The 18,885-nt window shown below is 33.8% G+C and overlaps 1 non-coding gene across 1 annotated transcript; it reads right to left on the reverse strand.

The window, feature by feature from the left end:
• Positions 1 to 1,338: 1,338 nt before the first annotated feature.
• Trnap-ugg (transfer RNA proline (anticodon UGG)) lies at positions 1,339 to 1,410 on the reverse strand. Its single transcript has one exon. It is a non-coding gene; the product is annotated as a tRNA-Pro (tRNA).
• Positions 1,411 to 18,885: the final 17,475 nt, after the last annotated feature.

Below are 18,885 nucleotides of genomic sequence, written 5' to 3' on the forward strand. Positions count from 1 at the left end.
CCGAATAAAAAAACAGAGGTACCCACTCTGCATCTTCGAGGGGCATCACGGGATCGCTTGCGTTCGCTACCATTACAGTCTACCACACTGCTCCAAATCCGCTTGCTAAAGGCTTCTTCGTGATATTTTTTTACACTCATTTATCAAGACTAATAACAACCTTTATATTGTTGTGGTTTTAACGTCTAAACTCTTTGCAGAAATCAATTACTTGCGAAACTTAAGATGAAAACAATTAATAAGACTTTTATTGATACGAATCTTGTTTTCGCTAAAAATATTTTACTATAAATATATATAACTATAAATATTATGTATTTCTACACTCTCGTATAATCACATGTACATATTACATAAACATAAAGTATGTATTGTATATAGAACCATTATTTATGTATATTAATATACTAGTTGAAATATTACTATAAAATATACCTAATGCAAATTCTGTCGCAATTCAAGTTTAATTGTGAAAAATAATGGAGGCTACGACTATTACGGTTTTTGTTCTATTTATGGGCTTTATTTCTCTGAGTGGGCAGTAAAGCGGACTAAACTATTACGTTTCTTATTCCTTTGTTTATATTCCATGTGTTGTCATATTATTCACAACTAAACTAAACTCTTTATAATGTTTTGTATGAACATATATTTAACGTTTACGATTGAATATAACAGGCAATAGAATATATATAATAGTTCACATTCAAAAATATCTATAACATTTTTTGTTCAGATAAATAAAATATTCGTTATATATTAGGTATTGTATGTAAATTTAAGTAATGGAAAATCAATTAAGATGCCAATGAAGAATGAAAACATAGGGAAATTGTAAAGTAAGCAATTTTTAATTAATTAGTTTTAAATGATCGTAACAATATTTTTATAAACTAATTTGTCAATAGTAAACACACTATGTGTTAAAAATGTTAAGAAAATATTGTTTGGTGCTTACGTCGTTTTGTTTTAAAACGCGCTTTTAATTCAGCTACTTCATATTTTACGTAGATGCACAAAGAAGCTATTAAATACTGTCATTTTCAAACTCGACTGGGCACGACCGTGAACTTCATTTCTGATCGACCAGTTAATTTTTTTACGGGTTGGAAGTTATTGCGTTTTTGCGTTTTAAACTGTTGTACCAGATACGAGTTTAAAAAAAGTATATAAAACATTGTACTCTTAGAGTTAAAACTTTTCTGAATCCAGTCTTGAGATAAGACAACCTTTCAATTGCAAAAACATCAACAAATACACAATCGGCAAAAGCACCGAAAGTATACACAAAACGAAAACGGCAGTTATTTAAGCATCTCTTTTGGGGATCACGAAAAAGGGCTCGTCCGGGATTTGAACACAGGACCTCTCGCACCCAAAGCGAGAATCATACCCCTAGACCAACGAGCCGGCTTATTTATGTTTAAAATTATAATGTTTATTAGTTCACGAGACGAGCTTTATTCAGTCCAAGCCTTCGTGTTATTTGGGCATAAAAAACAGCGTTTGGATATCTCACGGGCATCTTATCGTTACCAGCGATATCTTACATTCCTATAAGGGAACCCAGGAGATTTATCCAACGTAGATACGATGGGTGAAATTAGATACTTTCATTACAAATTCTTGGCCGAAAACTTGTATCAATAGCTTCTTGGTGTTTTATCTCTATTAGAAAATTTGTCATTATGATATTTTGGAATAATTTCGGACTTTCAAAAGGGAGACTAGTTAGCATCACTTGATATATTATATTGCACAAGTGATCTTTCCACCTCAAATCTCAGGAGCCGTTGGATCGACAAGCACTTTATGTAGATATGAGTTCAGATACCGGCTTTATATGCTTTCCAAGGCACAGCAATATAAACACTGCCGTATTCTGAGCCGCTACTGAGAATTCAACGATGGAAAAACTTAATAAATAGTGATTAAACCTAGACAGACCAAGCCACGATCAACGGACCAGCATCATTGTTCACAAAACTATTTTGTTACAAACGCTTTTCGAAAATTTATTAATACGAATGAAAAATGTTGAAACCATGTTTTAAAGTCCATTATTTATTGATTGGCTACACAACTTCTCTTGTTAGTCAGCCCGCCTGGGGTACCATGCACTCATCACTTACTCATCCTAGATACTCTACTAAAAAGCAATACTTAGTATTATTATGTTCCCGTTTAACGGTTGAGTGAGCCGGTATTATTACAGGCACAAAGAACAAAGAATCTTAGTTTCCAAGGTTGGTCTTGCATTAAGATATTTTAAGGAACGATTAATAATTCGTGTAGAGTCAATGACTTTGGTCGGTGGTAACCACTTATCAACCAGGACCATTTGTCACTTGACCTCCCTACCATTATTGTAGTCGAAATATTGAAACCAGAAGCACTCGTGCGCGATCTACTCAAAAAAACCTTTGTTAAACAAGGTACGATCACCACAGTATACATTTGTCCCGCCGGAGTATTCCCGAGAATGAACACTTTGGGCGGTGTTAACCACTCACCATCGGGTGGCTGGATTTCCGGTCAACCTACGTTCTATAATAAAAAGAACGACTTAGTTAAAGTATCTACTTTTGTTGCCATGTCTAAAATTACCCTCTTTATATATTTTATGTAAAAAATGTAATAAATAAACATCTTTATGTATTATTTATTATAATAAGTCACGATCACTTAGCATTATTGTAGTCGAAATATTGAAAATAAAAGCGCTAGTGCGAGATCTTATAAAAACCTTCGGTAAACAAGGTACGGTCCCTCCAGTATACATTTGTCCCGGCGGAGTATTCGTGAGAATAAACAAATACATGTAAAATAAAGTGAAAACACTGTCGTCTCGCAAGTGTTGCCATGTTTTCGATTAATCCCAGATGTTATTGCTTCGATATATTGAAAACTATTGTAATGTAAGTTTCACAGTTTAGTCGACGATTCAATTTAAATTCGTATCATTATATTAATAAATTTTTATCTTTGTTAATCAATGAGCCGAGATGGCCCAGTGGTTAGAACGCGTGCATCTTAACCGATGATTTCAGGTTCAAACCCAGGCAGGCACCACTGAATTTCATGTGCTTAATTTGTGTTTATAATTCATCTCGTGCTCGGCGGTGAAGGAAAACATCGTGAGGAAACCTGCATGGGTCTAAATTCAACGAAATTTTGCCTTCGACCTGTTTAATGAACAATATTGATTAGTACATTTAGTTTTATATTTAAGATCTTTTTTATGTAATATGTAGGTGGACGGGCAAATGGCCCACCTGATGGTAAATGGTCACGCCCATAGAAATTGACGCTGTAAGATATAATAACCATTCCTTACATTACACCAATGCGCCACCAACCTTGGAAGCTAAGATGTTATGTCCCTTGTAGTTACACTGGCTCACTAACCGTTCAAAAGGTATCGTTATCAGGTACAAATAATATTTTTGTTATAACATAAGAACGAACGCTCTAAGCCTTATAACCAACGATTGTCGCTTTGTCTGGTGAAATGAATTTTGCGCGTGGTGAGGAGGAAGGGAGAATGAAAGAATTACTATTTCGCTCACTTCGTGTAACAATCATCTGCCTGTATATTCTTGCTCCTGTCAATGTTTCTAAATTCAAAACACAACTTTTTTATTCCACTTCAGTTGTCATTGTCTTGTCACAAAAATGCCAGTTATTTTTACTCTCTATAGTACATCTCACACTTCGTATCCCTATTACTGCTAGTTATTGTAAATATAATAAAATTGTTGTAAAAATATTGTTACCCAAGTTTAAGAATTCCTACTTTGTTAAAAACATCCCGAAGAGAGTCTAGCTCCGAGCTTATAATTTCACCGGATTGCGTTCTTCTGTAAAATAAAAACAGATTTAATATCAGCAGCGTTACCCCAAAGGAATATGCCATATGACATAATACTGAGGACTCCACTGAAGTTTGGAATCCAATGCTAACATTGGGTAGTATATACTAGAAATAGAAAGGGACCCAAAATTGATCCTTTTGGAACACCCATTTTTAACGTAGATCCAGAAGACTTTATTCCATTAACAAAAACTTGTTCGACTCTTTGACTTAAATATGAAGCAATGAGATGAAGAGTTTTACCTTTAATACCGTAGTATTTGAGCTTATAAAGAAGCGTCTCGTGTTCTACACAATCAAATGCTTTAGACAAATCACAGAATACTCCAATAGCATTCTGTGATTTTTCCCAGGCATTGTAAATATGTTTAAGAAGTGCTATTCCCGCATCAGTTGTCGAGCGACCTCTTGTAAAACCAAATTGCTCACTATGAAAAATAGTATTTGTACCGAAATTGACGAGAAGTTACTTATAGGCGGATGGATGGATGGAAAAAGTCTAACAACCATTTAAATTAAAAAAAAATATTACTATTTTATAAAAGTACAAGTTAATCAAATATTTGGAGTAAAATCATTGTAATAAATTCAATCCCTTTTATTAAATTAAATTACAAAAACTAACTTTTTTTACCATATTTAGATATTGAACTTTATAATCATATTTTTTGTTTTGATAAAACAAATTCTACTTTGCGAACAAAACTATTTTCATCGCTAAGGTCGGAAAAGGTCACTGTCATATTAATAACCGCGCGACGCCTTTCAACGAAAGGTGTGTTAGATTAAATATTATATGCGGTTACATAAAATCAATATAACACTATGAATGAAAATATTCAAGCGTAAAATCAAAACATACATGTGAATATAATATATTCATAATTTTTTGACTGTGTTGAGGCTTCACCAGCTAGACGTGTAAGACTTAGAAATTCGGAGCTCCACTTAAGGACTCAGGCTTAACGCCCGTCCTAAGGGTGCCTCCATCGTGGCCGGTCCTCAACTTCGCTCGTCGTTCGGGAGTAGAAAAAAAGATGTAGCAATTAAAACGCCCTTATACGTATATTCTGCACGTCGTAATTATTGTGGAAATTCGTCTCCAGCACAATGTGCACGTTAAAAAATATAATATGCACATTGTTAATAAAACATTGGCCACTAAGACATCAATGATCATGTCTTTGTATGTGTTGAGTATTATAATTAAATTAGAATTGATTTGGACTTGTCACTTAAATTTTCAAATTCTAATCAGGAAAAATATTGACACAATAATATTCTACCAGTTGAAATACACCGTAGTCTAATAACTAAATTCCTAAATATAATAAAGACAAGAGAATCTTTAATATTAATTACATTGTGCATATGTGTCAGTAGAAGTACAAGGAAGTATCAATAGTGCTGTTTATTAACGTAGCGTTTGGGATGCGTAAACAAATGAATTATAATTCTCGCTTATTTATTTAATTAAGGTCATGTTGTAAAATTTTACAAAATACAAAAAAAAACGCCGCTTAAAGAGTTCAAAGTCAATTTTGGCTGGTCGTTGTGTTGAGTGGGGTATGATTGGAAAGGTCATTTAAAATTAAGTTAACTTCACCTTTTTCATTTTAATCCCATGTTCAGAAAATATAAGGATGTGTTTACGATGAACTTTTTATTTTTTATTTTGTACCTTATAGCAAAAACAGGGATCACATGGGAAATGGCAAATCATAGAGATTGCAAAATCTTTTTTTAAAGATTAAAAAAAAAAAAGATTTTACAAGATTTAAAAGATTCAATGTGATGTAGTAAATAAACACATTTTTTGCGCTTACATTGCAAACGCTGGCTGAGCCCTACGAGATAAATCAAAATAATGTACTACAGTACTGTACACCTTAAAAAGGTTTACAAAAAAAATCGAGAATGGTATATGTCTCTTAAGGATAACCCACAATAACCATTTTTTATTCTTTACTGTTTACGAGAAATAATGGCTTATGTACGAATCGATTTTAGGCAACACAGCATTAATCCTTATCGAATAAAACTTAACTTATTATTTGTTGATTTACAGGCGGGATATACATATATAAATTTATTTGCAATATATTAATATAGTCTAAATTAAATGGAGAGACTAACAACTGACTTTCATGCTGCTGCTTCATTGTAGAATATACTTTCTAAGCCGGTCACAGCTTTAAATTCAATTGTACATTGTAAAATGTCGATACATAATGTCTCAATGAGTCTACTTGTACAAAGAATAAAGATTATTTTTTAAAGAAATTGTTACAATTGGGAGAAAAATCATTCAATTGATGTCTCCTTTGAATGTGTGATCGTTATTAATCTATTACAATGAATATCATATAGGGAAACTTTCGAATCATATAAAGCAATACGTGACGTAAATAAATATTTATTAATACACAGAATGATACGATTTCGCCAGTCGACAGTAGAAACCCGTTTCGAATTTATTTGTGGCGCCCCTAAGCCTCAGAAGGCATGTGAACCAAGAACCAACGTCATGTACAATAACTAATACGCAAATTATAAACTATGTATTGTATGTTTTAATCAATTCTGTAATAACAATAATTTAATTTAAGTTATTTTTAAATTGTGTTGATAACATTGATATTAAATAACTTTACTTTTTTCTTTACTTTGACTTTTTTCATTATTGTGAGTCACGTGATTTGTAGTGAGGCTTGTATAAGTGATGGAAGCTCGGTACAGAACACTTTTTGCTTTACTTTACTTTACACTTTACCCTTTCTGGAGCAGCAAGGTGCTAACATTTAAGGTACGATATAATTTTGTTTTATAGTATAATTGTTATTGCTTGTTAAATTATTGGTGAATATATGAATTGTGTTTTTGCAATTATCAAGTTAGTATTATATATACAAAGTTAGTCTAATTGTATTTAACTAACATGACTGTATTTTTAGATATTGAAAAAGAGTAACTACTGAGTTTCTTGCCGGTTCTTCTCGGTACAATCTACATTCCGAACCGGTGGTAGCTTTACTTTAAATAGTCTGTTAAATGATTCAAAAGTGCTTGTAAAAGCCTACTTGAATAAAGTATATTTTGATTTTGATTAAGGTAATTGGTTTTATTGTAATTATTAATTGATACAATATTACGATTACTACAGCTATTATAATGACTAAATAAATATTTGTATTTCATATATAATCTTTTATTGTTTTATAATCTTAAAATATAATAAAATAATAAAGAAATAGAAATTATTCTTAAAATATCCTGACATAATGTATTGAGTCTCTATAAAAAATCTAACACAATCTTTATTGCCTCGCTCTCAAAATGCGAAGGATGGCGAATCTGAGAGGATATGGGTTAGATATCAGGCGTAGGATTACTTGTTTCCAAAGCACAAAGTATAAACACTGTCAACTTAAAAACTTCGAACTACTACAGATAATAATTTTCGACAAAATAACAGAATAAGTCTGAACTCTATACTTCGAGTTCCAAGGCATTCTAACGAGGCGAACATACTTTTTATGGCATAGGTAGACAGGCGGTCAAATGCCACCTAATAGTAAGGAATCATTACTGTCTAGAACAGCGGTATCGCTTGAAAAATAGCCATTCCTTACATCGCCAGTGCGCTAACCTTGGGAGCTAAGAGATTATGTTCCTTGTGACGGTACTTAAGCTGACGCACACACCTTTCAAACTGGAATATGTAGCACACATATTAAAGCTTAACGGTAGAATATGTGCGGTAGCGACTTACAAACCAAATCAGTCGTACATATTTATAAAAATAACTAGGCACATGTATGTATGTATATTAAACCAATAAGTTAACCTACTAAAGCTGATTTGAAACCATTCGAGTTTTCGTTATATAAATTGAATACCATTTCGGATGTAAGACCCCTTAACAGTAGTCGTAATTAACAGACGTCATTTCAATTTCCAACTATGAATGCTCAAGGTCTCAGTTATTATTCAACTTGAACTCAAACATAAATGACTAGCGACTGCCCGCCCAAAATAGCACGTATACAATTATAGTTCTATTTCGGAGTATTAACAAACAGTTATGTTTATAAACATTTGATACGATTCGTATCTCGATCGAGTTTATTTATCCGCCCTAATGCTAATATTGCTAATACTCCTTACTCTACTTCTTTACTTATAACTACTAGCGACTCGTGCCGGCTGCGCACGGGTTCAATTTATTAACAAAAAGGAGAAGAGAATATAAGAGAAGAAACAAGAGAAGAGAGACAAGCCCGCTAAAAAGAATATATTTATTTATTAGTAGAGGTATGACAAAAAGAAATATGAATAATAAGTTTATCGTAAAATATTGGTGAAAATATATCCATATCTATATAAATTCCAATTTAGATAATTGTCGCTGCCAAGGTCATAATTTTACAGCTAGTCACCTAAGCGTAACGATTTTTTTTTAACATAATTTGGAAACGATGCAATGGTGCTAAAGCATTATTCCTATGTCAAAGTTTAAAGGACACTTTTAATTTTTATCTGACTAATGATCAATTATACATTCGAGAAAATGGCTTTATTTTTTTAGAGTATAATTTACTTTTAAAGAGCAACAATTTTGTATGGTTTGATGTACCTCGCAAGGTTTAGGCAGCGACTGCCGGATAGGCACACAAAAATAGTTTTTTTAGATGAAACACTCTCATAGTTTAGCTATTATGTTCAAATTATTTACAAATTTTATTTTTATCATTTATCGCTCTATCCAATAATGAAAACCGTATCAAAATCCGTTGAGTGGTTTTGAAGAAACAGAAAGCCACTATATTTTATACTAAATATTGATTATAAATTGAATAGTAAAAAAGCATCAACTTCTGTTACATGTACCCATATCCCCCAATCTACGATTGAATTGTAATTTTATTTTACGTTACATTTACTTCATACCATTTTTTTAAGCAGATAGCTTACAAAATACTATACAACAAAAGTTACCAAGTTGAACAAATCATCTGAAGTAAAAAATATTATTTATTTATAATACAAAACTGTATATATATCATTACAGGACATGGTTGTCCTAATTCGATATTACAGCACGTTTATTAACAATATTTAAAATAAGTCTCTACGTTATATATGATATAGTCCAAGTGGCTATAGTCTTGAGTTCACTCAGGCTGCAACAAAACAAATCCACCCTGTCGGCTATGACATTGATGGTACGTAACGTGCGCGTCAGTGGCGCCTCCTTGAGCAACTTGGTTCGTCCGTTGGGCACCGCTAGCAACGACGGTCGATGTCTCCGCCACACATATCTATCTGGGGCGCACAGACTCAACTGTCTCAATACATTAGCATTATGGACTACACCTCAAAACATATAAACCTACATATATATTTAAATAATACATATTATATCTTATACATATATCAAAGTAAAAACTTCGAGGGTATTGGATGAGGCGATAATAACAACAAAAATTTAATTTCTAATTAAATTTGTAAAAGTTTAATTTGTGTAACGCTTAATTAAATCGTTTTCAGATTCATTTCCCTATTTGTGTTATTACAAAAGGCCGGATTGCCTTTCAAGTATTTTTATAAGTAACCGACCGATGAACATGGTTTTGGTCAGAAATTTCACTAACGATTTAATCGGGATCGCTCGCTTATTCTTGAACCTTTTAAAGAAGCGCTCTTGATATTTAGACAAGCTTCATTTGGAAAACATATTTTTTATATATTCATCAGAAAAAAAAATTACGTTATTTGGCCTTTTTCTTTAATTCATCTTACCATATTTGTAACTCGAATGTTATAACATATATTTGAATAATGAATTCAATAACATTTTTATATACATATAGTTTAATTCCACCATCGCTAAAACAGAATGTAAATTTCCTAATAATGACTATGTAGCTTGATCACCACCTACTAGTTTTTCCAGATTTACTTCATGGGTAGGGCTTTGTACAATACCCGTCTGGGTAGGTACCACCCACTCATCATATATTCAACCGCTAAGCAGCAATATTTTGTATTGCTGTGTTCCAGTTTGAATAGTAACTGAGCTAGTGTAGCTACAGGCACAAGGAATATAACAACTTAGTTCCCAAAATTGAAGGTGCATTTGAGATGTCTCGTAAGGAATGGTTAAAATTTCTGACGGCGCCAATGTCTATGGACGGTGGTGACCGATTACCATCATGTGACCCATTTACTCGTAAGCCTACAAAAAAAACGAGAATATCAAGCAATAAAGACGATGGAAATCGCTTCGAACACGAACCAAGTAAAATTTTCCAAGCACACCATTAGGATGCGAAGTTAATTAACCTGAAAATTATTAATTTAAATACAATTTATATTACTTCGTAAAACAATATAAACAACGATAGAATTGTTTTAGTAACGACCGAATGTTATCCATCGTTGTGCATCAGGTGGAGGGATTGGATTATCTTTGAGAAGACCGGAGGGTAGCCGGGGGACCTTTATACGATGGACGCAATTAACTCTCGACATGTTTCAATTTACACTCGCAAATACGAAACTCAACCACATCTATTGTTTGTTATTATACAGCTTATATTCATCAAACATTGACCTAGATTAGTAAGAGAATAAGTAAATACACGTTAATTACTTTTAATGGGTATATAATTCTTATAATGGTTAGGGAGCTGAACGAACATTTCGGTGTGATTTGTGTTTCGCATCGATAGATCAGCAGCCTGTAAATATTCCACTACTGGGCTAAAGCCTCCTCTCCCTTTGACGAGAAGGTTTTGAGCATATTCCACCACGCTGCTCCAATTCGGGTTGGTGGAATACACATGTGGCAGAATTTCGTTGAAATTTGACACATGAATGATGAATTATAAACACAAACTAAGCACGTGAAAATTCAGTGGTGCTTGCCTGGGTTTGAACCCGAAATCATCGGTTAAGATGCACGCGTTCACTCGGCCATCTCGGCTCGATAGAGATATAAGTTTAGATCAATTGGAAAAGTAAGAATAAATTGCTTTTGTAGATTTGATCAATTGAGTTCTGTGTAAAAAGGTACTATAATATCTTCTACTCATACTGTCTGAATTTAAGGGTATTTTTTAAATTCGTCAGTAACAAAGACATTTTAAAATGCTGTCTGCATTGACGACGGAATTTGCCGTTTGTTATATCGATTTTATCTGTGATAAAATTTGAGATATTTTTTAAGTGAAGCTTACTGAAATTTAAAACTGATTATGAAGTGCATCCAAGTAGGAATAGTTTGGTTAAAGACAACATGGAAGAACAGAGAAAACTGGCTTGCGAACATACCGACTCTGCATTTTTAGTGATAATGATTGTTATAAATATGTTCTCCTTTTTTAAGGAAATTTGAACTACTCTCAGTCGATAACCCAGCTCTACAATGAAGTAATGTAATTTCTCCTGACATACGAGCAAATTAGACAGAATTTTTGCCTCGAAGCTCCCTTACTATATGAATTATATTTACAACATCAGAGAGCTGAGACGATATATTCCCGTGCTTGTATTTGAAGTAAATAATAGAATGTGAAATTACGATTTAATTTAACTGTAGACATATTAAGCTAATGAAAAAGAAACTTAAATTAATATTTCCTAAAAGGTATTTAACTTACATGGGTCATATTATTAATTACATTTGGACCGTCGTTGTACAGGAATCAACCCACAGAAGCCAAAGGTTATTAAAATTTAAAATCGAAAACAAATAATGTCATTAACCTTGGTAATCGTTATCGTTATATATTTATATAATAAAAATGTGTTGTTCATTATTTGAAAGATAAATTATAAGACTTTTTTTTTCATACAATTTTATTAACTTTTCGATCTTGACTTTTATCAGTGATTCAATGGGTCAATTTAATTAATCTCTCAAAATATGACAATATTATTGAAGGCACGATAAATAATTTCTAATTAAATCTTACACACAGATAAAAATAGACAATTCCTCTTAAACGGTTTCGAAACTAGTTAAATACGTAAAAGATGCACGTCCATCTAATCGGCTACTGAGGGTTTGTAAACAGAATCGGCTAATATCTTTAATTACCGTATAAACTTTTAATATGAAATTGAACCCAGATATTTCAGACTCGCAATTAAGCACTCGCGCACTCGCTCTGAACGGAATTGAAGCAAGCTTGAACCCTATGGATAGACATAGGTTACTTTTCTATACCAAACAACTGACAACCAGCCCCTAAAAGAAAAGCGAATCAACCGGCGACAACTTCTACATAATAAATTAAAAAACGTCTTGTTTAATTATGTATATAAGAAGAAATTATTGAATTTAAAAAAAATACCACACGAGGATGGGCTATACCACAAAAATATAGAAAAGTACTTTATTTTAGAAAATGTAAAGTTTCCCAGGGGTTTATCAAGGAACTGTATCTTTAGAAACGATGTCCACGCGAATAAAGCGGGCACGAACCAGTTTTGTAACAAATGAAGTGAAGTATAAATGTAATTTATGTTTTAAGTTTACTTTTGTTCAAATGAAACGTATATATTTTTTATTTTTTATTTTATGTTATAGGGGGCAAACGAGCAGGAGGCTCACCTGATGGAAAGTGATTACCACGGCCCATGGACATCTGCAACACCAGGAGGGTTGCCGGCCTTTTAGGAAGAGTACGCTCTTTTTTTGAAGGTTCCCAAGTCGTATCGGTTCGGAAAAACCGCCGGCGAAAGCTGGTTCCACAGAGTGGTTGTGCGAGGCAGAAAATGTCTTAAAAAATCGCGCTGTTGTGTATTTTCGGACATCTAGGTGGTGCGGATGAAATTTAGAATTTTGACGAGATGTCCGAAGGTGAAATTCAGCTGCCGGGATTAATCCAAACAATTCCTCGGAACATTCCCCGTGGAAGATTCGGTAGAAGATGCAGAGTGATCCAACATCTCTACACAGAGCCAAAAGATCGAGCAGATCAGAAAGGGCTTGATCGTCGATAATTCGAGCTTCTCTACGTTGGATACGGTCAAATGGAAGGAGCTGGTACTGGGGAGCACCCGCCCAGAGGTGAGAGCAGTATTCCATGTGAGGCCGAATTTGCGCCTTGTATAGTCTTAGGCGATGTGCCGACTTGAAATACTGTCTTGCCTTGCTGAGCACACCGAGCTCTTTTGATGCCAATTTGGCTTTACCTTCCAATTGACCGCGGAACTGAACGAGGCTCGAAATATCAACGCCATGTATTCCGATACTAGCTGTGGCGGCTATCGGAATGTTCTCAAATCGTGGAGATACGACGAATTGTGTTTTTTTGGTGGTTAACGCGCAAACTTGCGTCTTTTTGGGGTTGAAGTGGACTAGGTTTAGCCGGCCCCAGTTCGAGGCTTTGTTTAACGAAGACTCGATTTCAGACACAAGTTTGTTCCGGTTTTCTTCGACGTTTTCCCGAGAAATATTAGCACGGTCGGTGTATGAAGTGTCTACGGTACTGTCGTCTGCATAGCAGTGAATGTTACTGATTTGCAACAAGTCATTGATATGTAGAAGAAACAGAGTGGGTGATAGAACGCAGCCTTGTGGAACACCAGCATTGACGAATTTTTGGTCGGAGCATGCACCGTCGACAACGACCTTGATGCTCCGATCTGCCGAGAAGCTGGTAATCCAATTGCATAATTTCCCGGGAAGCCCATAGGAAGGAAGCTTCGAAAGAAGCGCTTGTGCCATACGCGATCAAAGGCCTTCGCTATGTCCAAACTGGCTGCTAATGCCTCCCCCTTACTCTCAACTGCTTCCGCCCATCTATGAGTAAGGTAAACTAGAATATCACCGCCAACAGGGAAGGTGTATGATCCTCCACGTCTGGTATTCCCGTTGGCGAGGTGACCAGTTGTGACAAATCATATGCTAAAGCAAAGTCGAGACAAATCTACCCGCATGATCGGTAGTGCGTGATCCAAGCCATACGGAATCTGTAGCCATTTGGACGTATTCGACCAGTCGGTCGGTTTCGGCATTACCGCTATTGGACCTATAAAGGCACGCGTAGATTCGCGGATGGTCGTCGCAATCTATACCCAGCCAGATAATCGATAGGTCCTGCCCTTCAAGGCTGCCGAGGCGTCGAGATATCAGATATCATCTCTGACGTAAACGCACACCTCAGCTCGTGGTATAAAGGAATGTTCCCATTTATACCTGGGGTAGGAAAGAAAAACCGTATCGGCAGGAGAGGATATCTGGGTCTCGGTAAGAAAGAGCAAGGCCGGCTTCAAGGTGAAATTGAACGGCGTTCAAGTTGGAGTTGAGTCCCCTTATGTTGCAGAAGTCCACAGTGAGGGTGGTAGGGGTTGCCTTATGATGCCTGCTTCGCTTGCCCCGAACAGTGGCGAGCGCAAAATTGCCCCCCCAGAATTTGGAGGTCAGCCTGGGCATCCCTGCTCAGGTGGTGTACGTCCTGAGCATGGATGCCCAGAGAAGGATTCTCCACCGCAGTCGCTGATGGTATATGACGTCATTAACACTATTTTCCACAAAATTGTGAATTATTTCATATATAAATAACGTAAGAACTACGCTTATGAATAATGTAATAAAACAAAACCTCTTCATAATTATAATAACCGTTGTGTTTTTAACGTAACTATTATTATATTTTTTTATTAATAATTGTTATTTATTATTCTATACTAAGTATTTAAATTAACACTCTTAAGCGTAATGTTACCTTAAACAAATAATTTGATATAATATTTTATATATAAAGAGTTCAGACATTTAAAGAAATTTAATAGAAGATAAAATACATATATTGAAGAATTTAGCTATAGCGGTATTATAATTTTTCAAATTAGATTGAAGAGATAAATGTTAAAATAATAGATTTTAAATTTTTATGCATAAGCTTTTCTAACAAAAGGTACAGCTACCCACGTTTACTGGTAAGTTTAATGAAAGTACATCATTTACAAATTTTAATATTTTAAAATTAGAAACGTAAGTCTTTAGTTGGAAACGGTGTATAGAGTAAGTAAGAGATTATTTAATAGCACTTATTAGAACTAAGATACAAAATAATAGGCTTAGCGACTGGAATCACCTTCTATGAAATTCCAAATAACTTTATTAAGAATTCCTATATTCACTTCTAGAGAACACTAGACCAAACCATTTTTATTTTCATTATTTTGCTTTGCTTAACAACTTGCTAGTAATTTAAAATATAAAGATCAGAGAAGGTTTATTGTTAAAGAGTTAAACGATTTTCAAGATTAAAAACAATTTTTAAGAAATAGTGAATATGTGGTTCATGTTTATTATTCGAGGTGTAAGAGTGCGGCAAATAATATTTCTTCTCGAAGAAGAGGAGTCCATGTGTGCTTTATTTCTCAATCTGTACTAGTAGTCTAAAATCGAAAGTAACTTTGTCTCTCTGTATGTATCGCATTTACGGCTAGACCACTGAACCAATGTCGATGAACTTTCGTACGATGCAACCGGAACCCCAAGGGCATACATACGCTTTTTCTTACCTTTCAAGGGGGTAAAATTGTAGATGAGGGGTCGGATACAACTTGTTCGAGGATTTTCGTCACAATCAGATTTCCACGCGGGTGATGCACAGATAGCATATAAAATGTAAGGGAAATCACGCCTTAGCCTAATTTGTTGGAATATGCGAAACTAAGCAATATTTAATATCATGGGTATTATGGATTTGGATATGGACATTAATAATAATAATATAAGCTGTATTGATATGCCTCCAAGCTAGCAACTTGACTAACGAGGCTGTCAACATTAATACATTTCTCTAGTAATATTAATAATCACTTTAGCAACTTTATTAAATTCCACAGTGTTTCTTATCCATTACTTTTTAAAGAGATATTGCCGACGTTTTAGTCGACCTTTTTGGAAATCACCAAACCTTGGTTTTCTAATTGTTTTAGATTTAGATCGGCAAAGAAAACGGACTGAGCAGTTTTGGACTATGCTAAAACTGTAAACTATGCTAACAAAAAAAGTTTTATGTCAATTGGGCTAATAAATGTTAATCGAATCACGAAAAATATTTGCATTCTTAAAGTCTAATCTTCTCAAAATTTTAAAGTACATACAATACAAAATAAATAAGAAAACGCTCTTTATTAAATAGTTTAACGAATAAAAAAAAAATTAATAGTAATAAAGTAAGGCACACCACATTAGGGCATCAAAAATAGTTAGCAGATATTTCAATTACACGATGGCCCCAAAATATGTACGCCTTTGAATACCCTAAATATTTCACACGCAGTGTTGTCGTAAGCGCCTTGGGGATAATTAGAGCCTGCCCCAAATTCCACATATTCTAAAATTACTTTTTGAAATCCTAACTATTAATTTTACTTATACTTATATTAGGCTAAGACTGCCGCTTTGTATAATTACGTAAATTTATCGTTTTTTATTTTACTTCTTCAGAAAAAGTCTTTCCTTAAGCAAGCATGCTTTAACTAAAAAAAAATTATGCAATTTGAAAATTTACATTAATAAAATCCATTCTTTATAGCAAAATATTTAACATAAAAAAATTATGTAGTATAGAATAACATATTCCTTTATACAAAAATGTAACCTACTTAATTCCACGAACCAGAGTCTATTGTTAAAAAAACTGTTCTTAAAAATTTTCACTTTTAGCAGAGTATCGGAATTCGATCGGGGCAATTCTGCTAACATTTTCTTTTTGCCACCGCTGCAGCAGCTCTATTCAATTTTGTTCTGTATACAAATAGTCCTGAAAGTAAATAATTTTAAAGGTAATAAATAAGAACTATTTGTATATCCTAGTATAATCTCAGCTGGAGGTGATAGGAATATTACGAAAGTTTAAGACACACTTAAAACGAATATGCAGGTGACGGCGCTGTGAGAGTGAACGAGTTGAGATATTTACTTTTGGCAGTGTTGACTCTAGTGGAGTGTCGATACCAACGGAAAACGACGCTTCACGTTTGAGGATCGTTTGCACTCCGAACACCACGTTAACGGCGGATCTCTCATTAAAGGCGTCATTAATTTGTGCTGAACTTATTAGTAGAAATTGAATTCGTAATATGAAATTAGTGGCATTATATAGAATAGTTATTGTACCTAAATATTTTAATGTCTAATAATTTATGCTTGATTAACATTGAGTGAACTGAACACCAGATAGATTTGTTGAGTAATTATTATGACATCTATGGACGTTTACTGTACCTGAAAGTGTTAAGACTTTTATAATTATTAAAACTTTAGCCGTTTTCATAATGTATACGCGTCTACTTTTAACACAAGCTTTGCAAATATTAGTGTATTTGTTTTTATAACATTCCATTACAAAACAATATGATTTAATTCTGTTAAATGTATGTATGTATACCTTATATCGTATTTACGTACTTTTCAATTCAGTTTGACATTTCTGAGTTTATTTCGCCGGTTCTTCCGAGGTGTTTATTTCTGAAACGATGGTAGATTTTTGACTATCAATAAGCAATTGAAACGCTTCTATATTCAGTTAAGATTTTAGACAATGAATTGGCATAAAAAAGTATTTTCAATATATAATACAATTTGTATCGTTGTATTAACAATAATGCTTGTACTTCTTTCTTGACCGTAGTTTATGTTAATTTGTTTATAACAAAGTATTTGCAGTAGTATTTTCTCTATTAAATAATTATAGTATGATATTTCAATTCTAACTTATATTTTATATACAAAGGCGAGTGTGTCTGTTTGTTTGTTGCGCTTTCACTTCTTATCAATCAATCATCATGAAATTTCGCATACACGTTCTCTGGGGTACCGAGAGTAGCCAGCTGGTATATCATAGTTGGATAATGGCAATCCCTAGTAGAGACCATCCGATAATAAACCCTCAGGCTGAATATCATCCAGACCGGCTAAGGAATTCAGAATTCCAAGAATACAAATAACACCCCTTTAATGCTGCCTGATAGAAATAACTAACGTAGATACATTAAAGGCACAACCAACATGTTTCTGGAGATACGAATATTAAATATATAAAAAATTGCAAGACCTTCCAATAAGCCCTAAATTGTATCAACAATATCAATCGCATATAATACAAGAAAAAGTAATAATTAAACAATGTCCAAATACACACAGAATACATAAACATAATTAAGACAAAAGTGAACACACATATTTGTTACAACAAGAGAAAGAAACAAAACAAATGAACTCGACTCACGGGGGGAAACTAAATGAGGGAGGAATCGGGTACAGAGATTGTTATGGACGTCGCAGCGTGAGAAAAAGTCTTTAAACCTTGTACTAAATTACTTTTTGGTGATCGGTTTTCTTTTGTCAATAGGATGTTACTTCCAAAGCACATGAACGAAATAGAAAATGTATTTTAGAAAATATATAGGTAAGATTATTTCATTAAACATCAATAAAATATTATGATGTCAATGTTTTACGAGCCTAGCGATGTAAAAAGTCGTAGGTTCGATCCTGAGGCTATTATCGTCCTTACTCTTAGGACTAGCTTTAAACTTTAGTGGTAAGGTCAGAATGAATAATATTCCATACAATGGGGTATTACTAGTATTATTTAAAAAATCAGTCTTTCTAGAATAAGTCAGTCTTCTAGTATAAGGTAATTACAATTATAAACTATACCCTGTTCAATTTACCTTGATCTTTTTGACAGACGGGCTAGTGATGAGAAACGGAAAATATAACATATACATATAACAGTCGATGGAACGATGGAATGCGTAATTCAAATTAGAATTCAATTTTTTTTTAACTTATTTTTCTAAAAAGAGTTATACCAGCTAAAGAGGCCCCAACCAAAATGACCGTTCCGTTCGTAACAATAACTTAACAATGATCTTTAATAAGGATTTTTGTAATCGATATTTGTAGCAGTTACTGTCTGTTATTCGCGTCCCTACCGTCTGACCGATGTAACATTGTACAAGCGTCTATTATT

The sequence above is a fragment of the Vanessa tameamea genome, chromosome 2 (genome assembly GCF_037043105.1).
Source record: "Vanessa tameamea isolate UH-Manoa-2023 chromosome 2, ilVanTame1 primary haplotype, whole genome shotgun sequence".
Classification (NCBI taxonomy): Eukaryota; Metazoa; Arthropoda; class Insecta; order Lepidoptera; family Nymphalidae; genus Vanessa; species Vanessa tameamea.